The sequence below is a fragment of the Acomys minous genome, assembly GCF_964271855.1.
Source record: "Acomys minous genome assembly, chromosome: 13".
Taxonomy (NCBI): domain Eukaryota; kingdom Metazoa; phylum Chordata; class Mammalia; order Rodentia; family Muridae; genus Acomys; species Acomys minous.
The window spans coordinates 94188407-94198042 of record NC_140495.1 but is presented as its reverse complement, the minus strand read 5'-3'; the positions used below and the strand labels follow the sequence as shown (position 1 = coordinate 94198042).

At 45.9% G+C, this 9636-nt stretch overlaps 1 long non-coding RNA gene across 1 annotated transcript; it reads right to left on the bottom strand.

Moving 5' to 3' along the window:
- Positions 1 to 945: 945 nt before the first annotated feature.
- LOC311580959 lies at positions 946 to 9104 on the bottom strand. The gene is made up of 3 exons (XR_014773617.1): positions 8983 to 9104; positions 2694 to 2816; positions 946 to 1234 (listed from the first exon to the last, which is right to left on the bottom strand). It is a non-coding gene; the product is annotated as an uncharacterized lncRNA (long non-coding RNA).
- Positions 9105 to 9636: the final 532 nt, after the last annotated feature.

Genomic DNA, 9636 nt, shown 5'->3' with positions numbered 1-9636 from the left:
CTGCTGGGCAGTGGTGGTGCACGCCTTTATTCCCAGCACTCGGGAGGCAGAGGCAGGAGGATCGCTGTGAGTTCGAGGCCAGCCTGGTCTACAGAGTGAGTCCATGACACTGTCTCGAAAAACAAAAAACAAAACAGTGTAAAAATGTAAATAGTCTCTCTCTCTCTCTCTCTCTCTCTCTCTCTCTCTCTCTCTCTCTCTCTCTCTCTGTGTGTGTGTGTGTATGTGTACGCTACTTATGCATGTGGTATATGTACAATGCATGTTGTATATAGGCATGTATTCCCGTTCATGTGCATATGACCATCATGTTCCACATTATTACCCTGAGACAGAGTCTTTCCCTGAACCTAGCTTGAAGCTGGTCAAGCAGCAAATCCCAGTGGTCCTCTTGTTTCTACCCCACCCAATGCTAGGGTTACATACATGTATATGGCCATGCCCAGCTTTTAACCTGTGTGCTGGGATTTGAACTCAGGTCCTGATGCTTGCATAGCAAGCACTCTTACCCCTTGACCCGTCATCTCAACCTTTATGTCATTTTAACTGGGGTATAATCCTGGGGGGAGGGGGAATCTAATAGGAAGGAGGAATGTAAACTAGGGAGAAAGGAAGGACGGCACAAAAGAAATACCATCAAGTCAGGGCATCCTGTCAAGGGAAACTGAGACCCAGTCCTATTGGGGACCTCTGCAGGGTGACACAGAGCAGTCCTTGGGAGCATCTCGCCTCATTAGGCGCTATAGAATTTATCCCTGAGCTTGCCTGAGGTTGTTCTTGGGGGAATGAATTCTTGGCCAGTGCTCTGAGCAGCTTCCTCTGCTACTAGGCCAAAGGAAACCTCTCAGTATACGTGGTTCCTCTGAGGAAGCAGCCATTGCCCATAGAGATATGGGAGGCCTGACAGCATCAGGCAACTCTCATAAAAAGACAGTCAGGCCCGCTAGTAATAGGATCCATGAACACTCACAGTGAAATATTATTTTTGACATCTTTTAGTATACTTCTGACATAGTAGAGAATGGAAATGACCCTTTTCCCCCCCCCAAAGGGGAGGGTATTGGAAAACTGGCTCTTGTGTGTTGCTGGCAAGAGTCAAAGCTGGTACAATCTTCCTGGAAGGACAGTTTGGGACAGAATCAAACGTTTTCAAGCACGCTTCTCTTTGATCCACGAGCTCTGCTTCTAAGAACATATTTGAAGTGGAAGATCAGATCATCGCTTAGTTCTGGTTCTAAAGAGAAAGAACCCGAGTCACGCACATGCCTAATAATAAACCATCAGCTAACCCCTTATCCATCCATCCATCCATCCGTCCATCCACCGTTCAATTCTGTTAGCTATTTTCCCTGGCAGTGACCAGAAATCCTGACGTAACAGCTGAAGGGAAAAAATTACTCAGGTTAGTTCAAGGTTTCAGAGGCCTAGGATCGTGGCTGCTTGCCCCAGCGTTCCGCCTGTGGTAGAGCCTGTTGTTCCTTCCTTGGTGGCTGGAAAGTAGGCCATGCATACGAGAGGAGGTCACTGCAAGCTGTAGCTCCCAGGAGACATCCCCAGGGACTTCCTTCCTCCCGTTAGGCCCCGCCTCCCTCCTTTCAGAGCCCTCATCTGATAGATCCAATAGCCTGGGCCACAGCTGATGGGGACTCTGGAGATGCCGTCCCAGACCCAGGCCCACCCAAGGGTGTTCTACTCACTTCCCTCCCCTCTTCATTTTTGTATTTTTTTTTTTTTAAATTGTTCCAGGGAGCTAAAGAGATGGCTCAGTGGTTAAGAGCACTGCCTGCTCTTCCAAAGGACCCGGGTTCAATTCTCAGCACCCACCTGGCAGCTCACAACTGTCTGTAATGTAACTCTAAGATCTGATACCCTCACACCAATGCACATAAATTAAAATTAAATAAAATACTTTTAAAAAATTGTTTCATTTTGTGTATGTGCACGTATGCCTGTGGAGGCCAGAAGAGGATGTTGGGTCCCCTGGAACTGAAGCCAAAGGCATTGTGGATTTCCCAGTGAGGGTGCTGGGAACTGAACTCTGGGCCTCTGCAAGAACAGCAACTGCTTTTAACCCCTGAGCCATCTACCAAGTCCAGCCTCTCATATCTTTTCCTTCCCTCCTTTTTCTCCCTACCTGCATTCTTTCTTTCTTTCTTTTTAATTTTATTTTATGTGCATTGGTGTGAGGGTGTCAGATCCCTTGGAACTGCAACTACAGACAGTTGTGAGCTGCCATGTGAGTATTAGGAATTGAACTCAGGTTCTTTGAGAGAGCAGACAGTGCTTTTAACCGCTGAACCACTTTCCTTTGTTTAATTTTGAGATAAAAATCTAGTATGTATCCCAGGCTGGCCTTGAACTTATATATAAGCCAGGCTGGCTTTGAACTCATGGTAGTCCAAGCATTAAGGTTTCAAGTATATGCTCTCTTGCCTTGTTCCTTCTTTACTTGAAAAAAAAAATTTTTTTTTAATCTAATATTTTTCTGAGGGGGAAGAGACTGAAACAGGTTCTCCTGAGAGAAGATGAAACTACTGAGTTCAGTGGCTACTCAGGGCTCCTAAAAATTTAAGAATTAGATTAAGGACCAAAGATTACTGACATTGCTTACCCTTTACTCTGACAGGGAATCAGGAGAGAGCAAAACAGCCTTAAGGGAGGTCTGTAAATTCTCTCTGGATCCACTTACTTACTTGAGCCCTTTTGTCTCTGATGGTGAAAACCTCTTTGGTAACCTGCGCCTTCTGAGTCTTCACTTTTACAATCCTGTGGCTTCTCTGTTTGGCTTCATTCTCTTCAGCTTTGGTCTGAAATGGCTGGGGAAGAGAACAGCACGTCTTGAAATGATCTGACTTAAGCATCGCCTTTTCATTTCTTGAAGCCATTTTTAGCATAATACATTAATCAAAGTTGTCTCATTTATTTCCTCTCTGTATTTCTCTTTTTACATGGCTTTTTTTCCTTTCTTTCTTTTTGTTTACTTCTTGCACAAAGAATCAAATAAAAGTCCCATACTCGAAAATAATTTGGACCAGTGATAATAATAGAAACATTAGGAGAATATGGGATTTATTTCTAAGCTTTCTGAACTAAAAATAACTCAGATTTTATGTTGCAATTCAGGGCGCTGCCACTGACACTCATCTCCCTGTAATTCTCAGGAGAGAGGAACATTTCTTACAACCCCAGTTTTGTAAGCAGAGTGCAAGGGGGAGCAGAGCTGACGCTAAGGCTTGGGGCATCTTATGTTTCTCCCCTGTGCTTTGCAGTGGGTTTTGTTGTGCTAATTGCAAGAACGTGCTTGTATAAAACGACAGCGAACCCTTTAAGGAAGCACGCCTGGCTACACACAGCGTTTCTTTTTTTTTTTGAGACAGGGTTTCTCTGTGTAGCCTTGACTGTCCTGGATTCACTTTGTAGACCAGGCTGGCCTCGAACTTACAGCGATCCGCCTGCCTCTGCCTCCCGAGTGCTGGGATTAAAGGCGTGTGCCACCACGCCCGGCCCCACACAGCGTTTCTTACTCACACACGTTGCCTGTTCTTTTCAAAAGCTATGTGGAGCATTTCCCTGTCAACTTCAGTTGGGTTTAGGGTGTGTCTAGTTTTATGTCAACTTGACACAAGCTAAAGTTATGAGAGGAGGGAACCTCAATTGAGAAAATACCTCCAGAAGTCGGGTACTCCCAGCACTCGGGAGGCAGAGGCAGGCAGATCGCTGTGAGTTCGAGGCCAGCCTTGTCTACAAAGCAAGTCCAGGACAGTCAAGGCTACACAGGGAAGCCTTGTCTCAGAAAAAAAAAAAAAAAGAAAGAAAGAAAAAAAGAAAAAAGATAAGAAAGAAAAGAAAAAAGAAAATCAAAACAAACAAGCAAAAAACAGAAAACTCCAAGTCAAACCAACCAAACTAACACAAAAACAAAGCTCAAATAAAGCCACAAAATCACCATTGAGTTTGTTCCATGTTGATCAACTGCTGTAAGGCATGGGGCCTACCCTCAAGTGTGGCTAATAAGGCCAGTGAGACTCCAGTGAAGGAAACTGATTTTCCCTTTGCCAGTGGGTACCACTCACAGTTAGCTTCCTGGGTAGGAGGGACCCCACATCCATTTCCCCCTCCCAGGGCTGGGAGAGTGGCTTGGAGCTGTTCAGGTCTTCCGTGTGCTGTCAGTTATTGTGAATTCATGTATGTGTTAGGCTTTTTTAGCGTCTGGAAAAAAAAACTGTTCCCTTGGAGCCGCGCACGGCCTCTGGCTCGTATCATCCTTCTGCCTCGTCTCTTGTATAGACCTCTGAGCCCTGAGGGAAGGGATTTGACGGGCACATCCCATTGAGAACGGTGCTCCTAAGTCTCTCACTCTTACTGTCCAGTTGTGGGTCTCCTTGTTAATTACCACCTACTGCAAGACGAGGCTTCTCTGAGGAAGGCCGAGTGAGACGCTGGTCTGTGGTATGGCAGTGTGTCAGCTGGAGTTCTTGCTATGCCCCGTTCACTGAAGGACAATATTAGGTTTCCCCTGGGCTCATGGCTTATCTGCTCTCGTGTTCTTGGCCACGTTAGCGATTTCCGATATGGCTTCTGTCACATGATGTGGGCCACTACTTTTCTTTTTCCTTTACCCTGTGTTTAAGACTGCCGTGAAAACAATGCTGCCTCTGCTCCCAGGAGAAGGACAGAGTTTGGAGGCGTTGCTCTCAACACCAGGCAGAGAAAGCACAAAGCTCAGCATTTGCAGCCTTCCCTAGCCCCGGTGTATATAACATTTAAAGCCTAAGGGTGGTGTGTATTTGAGGCTAGTGGGGCTGTGGCTGGGAGTAAAAGTGGAATTCATCCAAGCATAGTCGGCTGCTGTCTTTAAAGAGAAAAGGAATCTGCCTCAGTTTGTTCTACTTGCTTTTTCACTCAAGTGTTTACAAATCCACAGCTTTCCGTTTCTGACATGCAAATGAGTAAGTTGAGTTAACAGCATTCTTCTGTGTGGAAGAGAGAATAGCTGAAGGCAGCCTGGAACACTTCACTTATTTGGAATGATTCTCTCACGCTGGAGATGTCTCTCGGTTGGTAGAGGGCCTTGCCTGAGTTCCATTTCCAGCGCCGCATAAAGCAGGATGGTGGCCCCTGCTGATGATCCCAGAACCTCAGAGGCCGACACAGGAAGGTCAGAGGCTCAAGGTCATTCTTGGCTGCATAGTGAATTAGAGGCTGGCCAGGACTCTAGGGTTACAGTGAGCCTCTCTCTCTCTCTCTCTCTCTCTCTCTCTCTCTCTCTCTCTCTCTTTCTCTACCCTCCTCCACCCCCTCACCCCTGGCTCTCTCGCTCTCTCAGTCTCTCCTCTCTTTCGTGTGTGTGTGTGTGTGTGTGTGTGTGTGTGTGTGTGTGTGTGTGTGTGAGAAGCTGGCCAGGGCTATAGGGTTACAGTGAGGCCCTCTCTCTCTCTCTCAACCTCTCTCTCTCTCTCTCAATCTCTCCTCTCTTTTGTGTGTGTGTGTGTGTGTGTGTGTGTGTGAGAGAGAGAGAGAGAGAGAGAGAGAGAGAGAGAGAGAGAGAGAGAGAGAGAAGTTTAATAAAATTATTTGGCAGAGTTCTAAACCTCCGGGATATGAAAACAGAGCTATTCTTTTTCTTTTTCTTTTTTTTCCCCCTTTGAAAATTTTGCCTGAATCTCTGTTCTTGAAGTCACACAATAAACGCACAATCACCTTAGAAGCTATTGTGGACATGGGTCAGCTTGAAAAGTAGGGCGGTGGGGTGGGGGTCAGATTTGCCCTAAGGAGATGAACTTGCACAACCAATCCTTTTGGGGGTTCTGCTTCCTGCATCCTTGCAATGGCTGAGTTCTCAAGGCGCTGAGGAAGATCAGAAGGGATGTTGCGACACATCACCCACGGGAATGAATGTGTAAGTGAGTGTAAAACTGAAGACATCTGTAAGGACAAGAAAGACAACCAAAGGGCTATTGCCCCCAAAAAAGGGAGTGAAATACCTGGGACCTTCTTGACAAATTCTCCTTTGCTGCTGACCTCACCACCGGAGTAAGTCACATGCAGCCAACAAGGAGAACTGTGTAGACTCAGGTTGGTTGCATCTCCCCCCCCCTCCCCCAAGACAGGGTTTCTCTACGTAGCCCTGACTGTCCTTAGAACTAGCTCTGTAGACAAAGAGATACACCTACCTCTGCCTCCCAAGTGCTTGGATTGAAGGCGTGCGCCACTGCCCAGCAATTCTTTTAAGCCATGAATATAAAAGGTTGTTCTCTCTCTCTCTCTCTCTCTCTCTCTCTCTCTCTCTTTCTGAGACAGGGTTTCTCTGTGTAGTCTTGGCTGTCCTGGACTCGCTTTGTAGACCAGGCTGGCCTCGAACTCACAGTGATCCAACTGCCTCTGCCTCTCAAGTGCTAGGATTAAAGGTGTGCGCCACCATGCCCGGCAAGATTGTTTTCTCTTCTTAGGGGTGATTTGGACACTGATAAGAAGTTTGAATGATTTTGATTTGATTTGATGTCAGCAGTAGGGGAAAAAAAAACTAGTCACTGTAACTAAGTATTTGAGAAAATAGTTTAATGTAACTATGAATAAAAAGTGAGACTGAAGTCATATATATTTATTTGAATTTTATGTGTATGAGTGTTTGGAAAGACTTTTGGTGCATATGTATATGCACCACGCATGTACCTAGTGAGAGGTCAGAAGACAGCCTTGATCTCCTGGATCTGGGGTCATAGAAGGTTGAGAACCTCCCTGTCCATGCTGGGAACTGAACCCAGGTCCTCTGTAAGAGCAGCAAGTGCTCCTAAGTGCTGAATCATCTCTCTAGCCCAAGACTGAAGTCTCTTAGCAGAAGAATGCTAACCTATTGTTTTAGTCAGTCTTCCATTGCTGTGAACTGACACCGTGACCACATAGCATTTAATTGGGGCTGGCTTATTGTGCAGAAGCTTAGTCTACTGTGGTCATGGCAGCATGCAGGAGACACAGTTCTAGAAAATGAGCTGAGAGTTCTACATCTGCATCTGCAGGCAGCAGGAAGAGAGAGACTCTGGGCCTGGCCTGAGAATCTGAAACCCCAAAGCCCACCTACTCCTCCAACAAGGCCACACCTCTTAATCTCTATCAAGCAGGGTCACCTCCTAATGGCCAAACATTCAAATATATGAACCTATCAATATTCATGAAGAAAAATCACACCAATTCTCTGATGAGAATCTTGTTCTTGAAAACAAAAGTGAAACCGGGATCGGTGGCACACACCTTTAGTCCCAGCATTCAGGAGGCAGAGGTAGGTGGATCTCTGAGTTCAAAGCCAGCCTGCTCTACAGAGTGAGTTACAAGACAGACAGGGCTACACAAAGAAACACTGTGTAAAAAAAAGAAAGAAAAAAAAGAAAAAAAGAAAAAAGAAAAGAAAAGAAAAAGAGCCAGGTGGTGGTGACCCATGCCTTTAATCCTAGCACTTAGGAGGCAAAGGCCAGCCTGGTCTACAAAGCGAGTCCAGGATAGCCAAGGCTACACAGAGAAACCCTGTCTCGAGAAAGAAAGAAAGAAAAAAAAAGAGTCCCATGCTGGGTGTGGTGGCATAAGCCTATAATCCCAGCATTCTGTGAGGCAGTGAGGCAGAGGGAGCTGGATCTCCAAAGTGAGTCCAGGACAGCCAAGTCTACACAGAGAAACCCTGTCTCAAAACAACAAAAGGAAAAAAAAAAAAAAAGAGTCCCTGAACTGGAGGGAACCAGATTGGAGCAGCGTGACTCAAGATGTAATGAACATTTTGAACTACAAATGGCTGGGTGAGCCTGGAATAAACTCGATTTGTACTTGGACCTCTTGAGTCAAGTGCAGATGACGCTCTGACCGTTTCCCTTCCATTTGGGGTTATCCGAGGACACTGGTTTCTCCCACGGGTGTCTTCTTCTACAACCCACTCATGGCTGCCTGCAGGACAGATGAGCTAGAAGTACCAAGGGGAAACAGATCTCCCCTGAGTGATGTCCAGCACCCAGCCTAGCCCGTGTCCAGCCAGAGTTCCAATCACTGCCAGCCCAGTGTTTCTCAGTAACACTCCTGCCTGGCTGGCTGACTCCCACAGGGGTTCTGAGAAATACTCTGTGGAGGCAAAGCCAGACAGTGACCCCCAAATAAATCGGAGTTGGAGAGGTTCTTCTTCTCTGGTTAGCATCATCTTATCCTTTTTATTAAATTAAACCAATTATTGTAGTGCTGGGGTGTGTGTGTGTGTGTGTGAGAGAGAGAGAGAGAGAGACAGAGAGAGAGAGAGAGAGAGAGAGAGGGAAACATAGCTAGATAAATAGGTAAGTAGGTAGAGGAGCTGAGCCTGTGCAAGTCAGAGAGAAACTTCTAGAGTCAGCTTCCTTTCACCACAGGTTTTGGTAGCTGAGCTCAGGTTGTCAGGTTTGGCAGTAGCTACCTCTACCTGCTGAGGCGTCTTGGCCTCACATTCTTCTCGTCAGCGCTATCCCTCTTGCCATGCTTAGTTTGCCTCATTTACTTTCTCAGCTGCAAAGTTTACACTATCACTTTGTGATCTTTTTTTCTAAGGTGAGCCTTTAGGTTTCTTTTCCTTTTCCTTTCTTTCTTTCTCTTTTCTTTTCTTTTTCTTTTTCTTTTCTTTTCTTTCTTTTTTTTTTTTTTTTTTTGAGACAGGGCTTCTCTGTGTAGCCTTGGCTGTTCTGGACTCACTTTGTAGACCAGGCTGGCCTCGAACCCACAGCGATCTGCCTGCCTATGCCTCCCGAGTGCTGGGACTAAGGGTGTGCGCCACCACTGCCTGGCTGGACCTTTAGGTTTCTTACCACTTGTTATTACTAACAGCGAGGCTGTGGCCATTATTTTTTCTCTTTGGTGTTTATGCATAAAAAACTGCTTGGTGGTAACCCTTATACATGACAGTAAATATTTCAGAATTTCCTAAACAACAATCACTTTTACTACTTATGTGGAAAGTTCCTGGGAGATGTAGATTCTTACCACTTTCTGGTCTTGTCAGACTTGTTAACATTTGCTCATCAAATGTATGTAAAATAAGTCCTCCTGAATTTCAGCTTCATTTGTCTGTGGCCGAACACTGGCATGCAGGTTTCCTGTTCCAGGGCTCGTCTGCTCATATTTAAAAAAAAAAAAAAAAAGACTTATTGGGGGTCCGCCTCAAACTAAGGCACCAGCCAAGGAGAATATAGGCAGTAAACTTCGAACCCCTACCAAGACCTAGCCGACGAACATGATATTCTCCACCGTTGAGTGGAGAGTGAGATCTGACTCTCACACGAACTCTGGTGCCCCTTTTCTGACCATGTCCCCTGGATGGGGAGGCCTGGCGGCACTCAGAGGAGGGATAGCAAGTTACCAAGAAGAGACTCGATATCCTAAGAGCATATATAGGGGGAGGAGGTCTCCCTCAATCACAGACATAGGGGAGGGGAGAAGGGGGGAAGTGGGAGGGAGGGAAGAATGGGAGGAAACAGGGGAAGGGCTAACAATCGAGATGTAATTCGAATAAATTAATTAAAAAAATAAAATAAAAAAGACTTATTTATTTATTATGCATACAGTGTTCTATCTGCATGTACAGAGGTACAACCAGGTTGTGAGCTACCATGTGGTTGCTGGGAATTGAACTCGGGA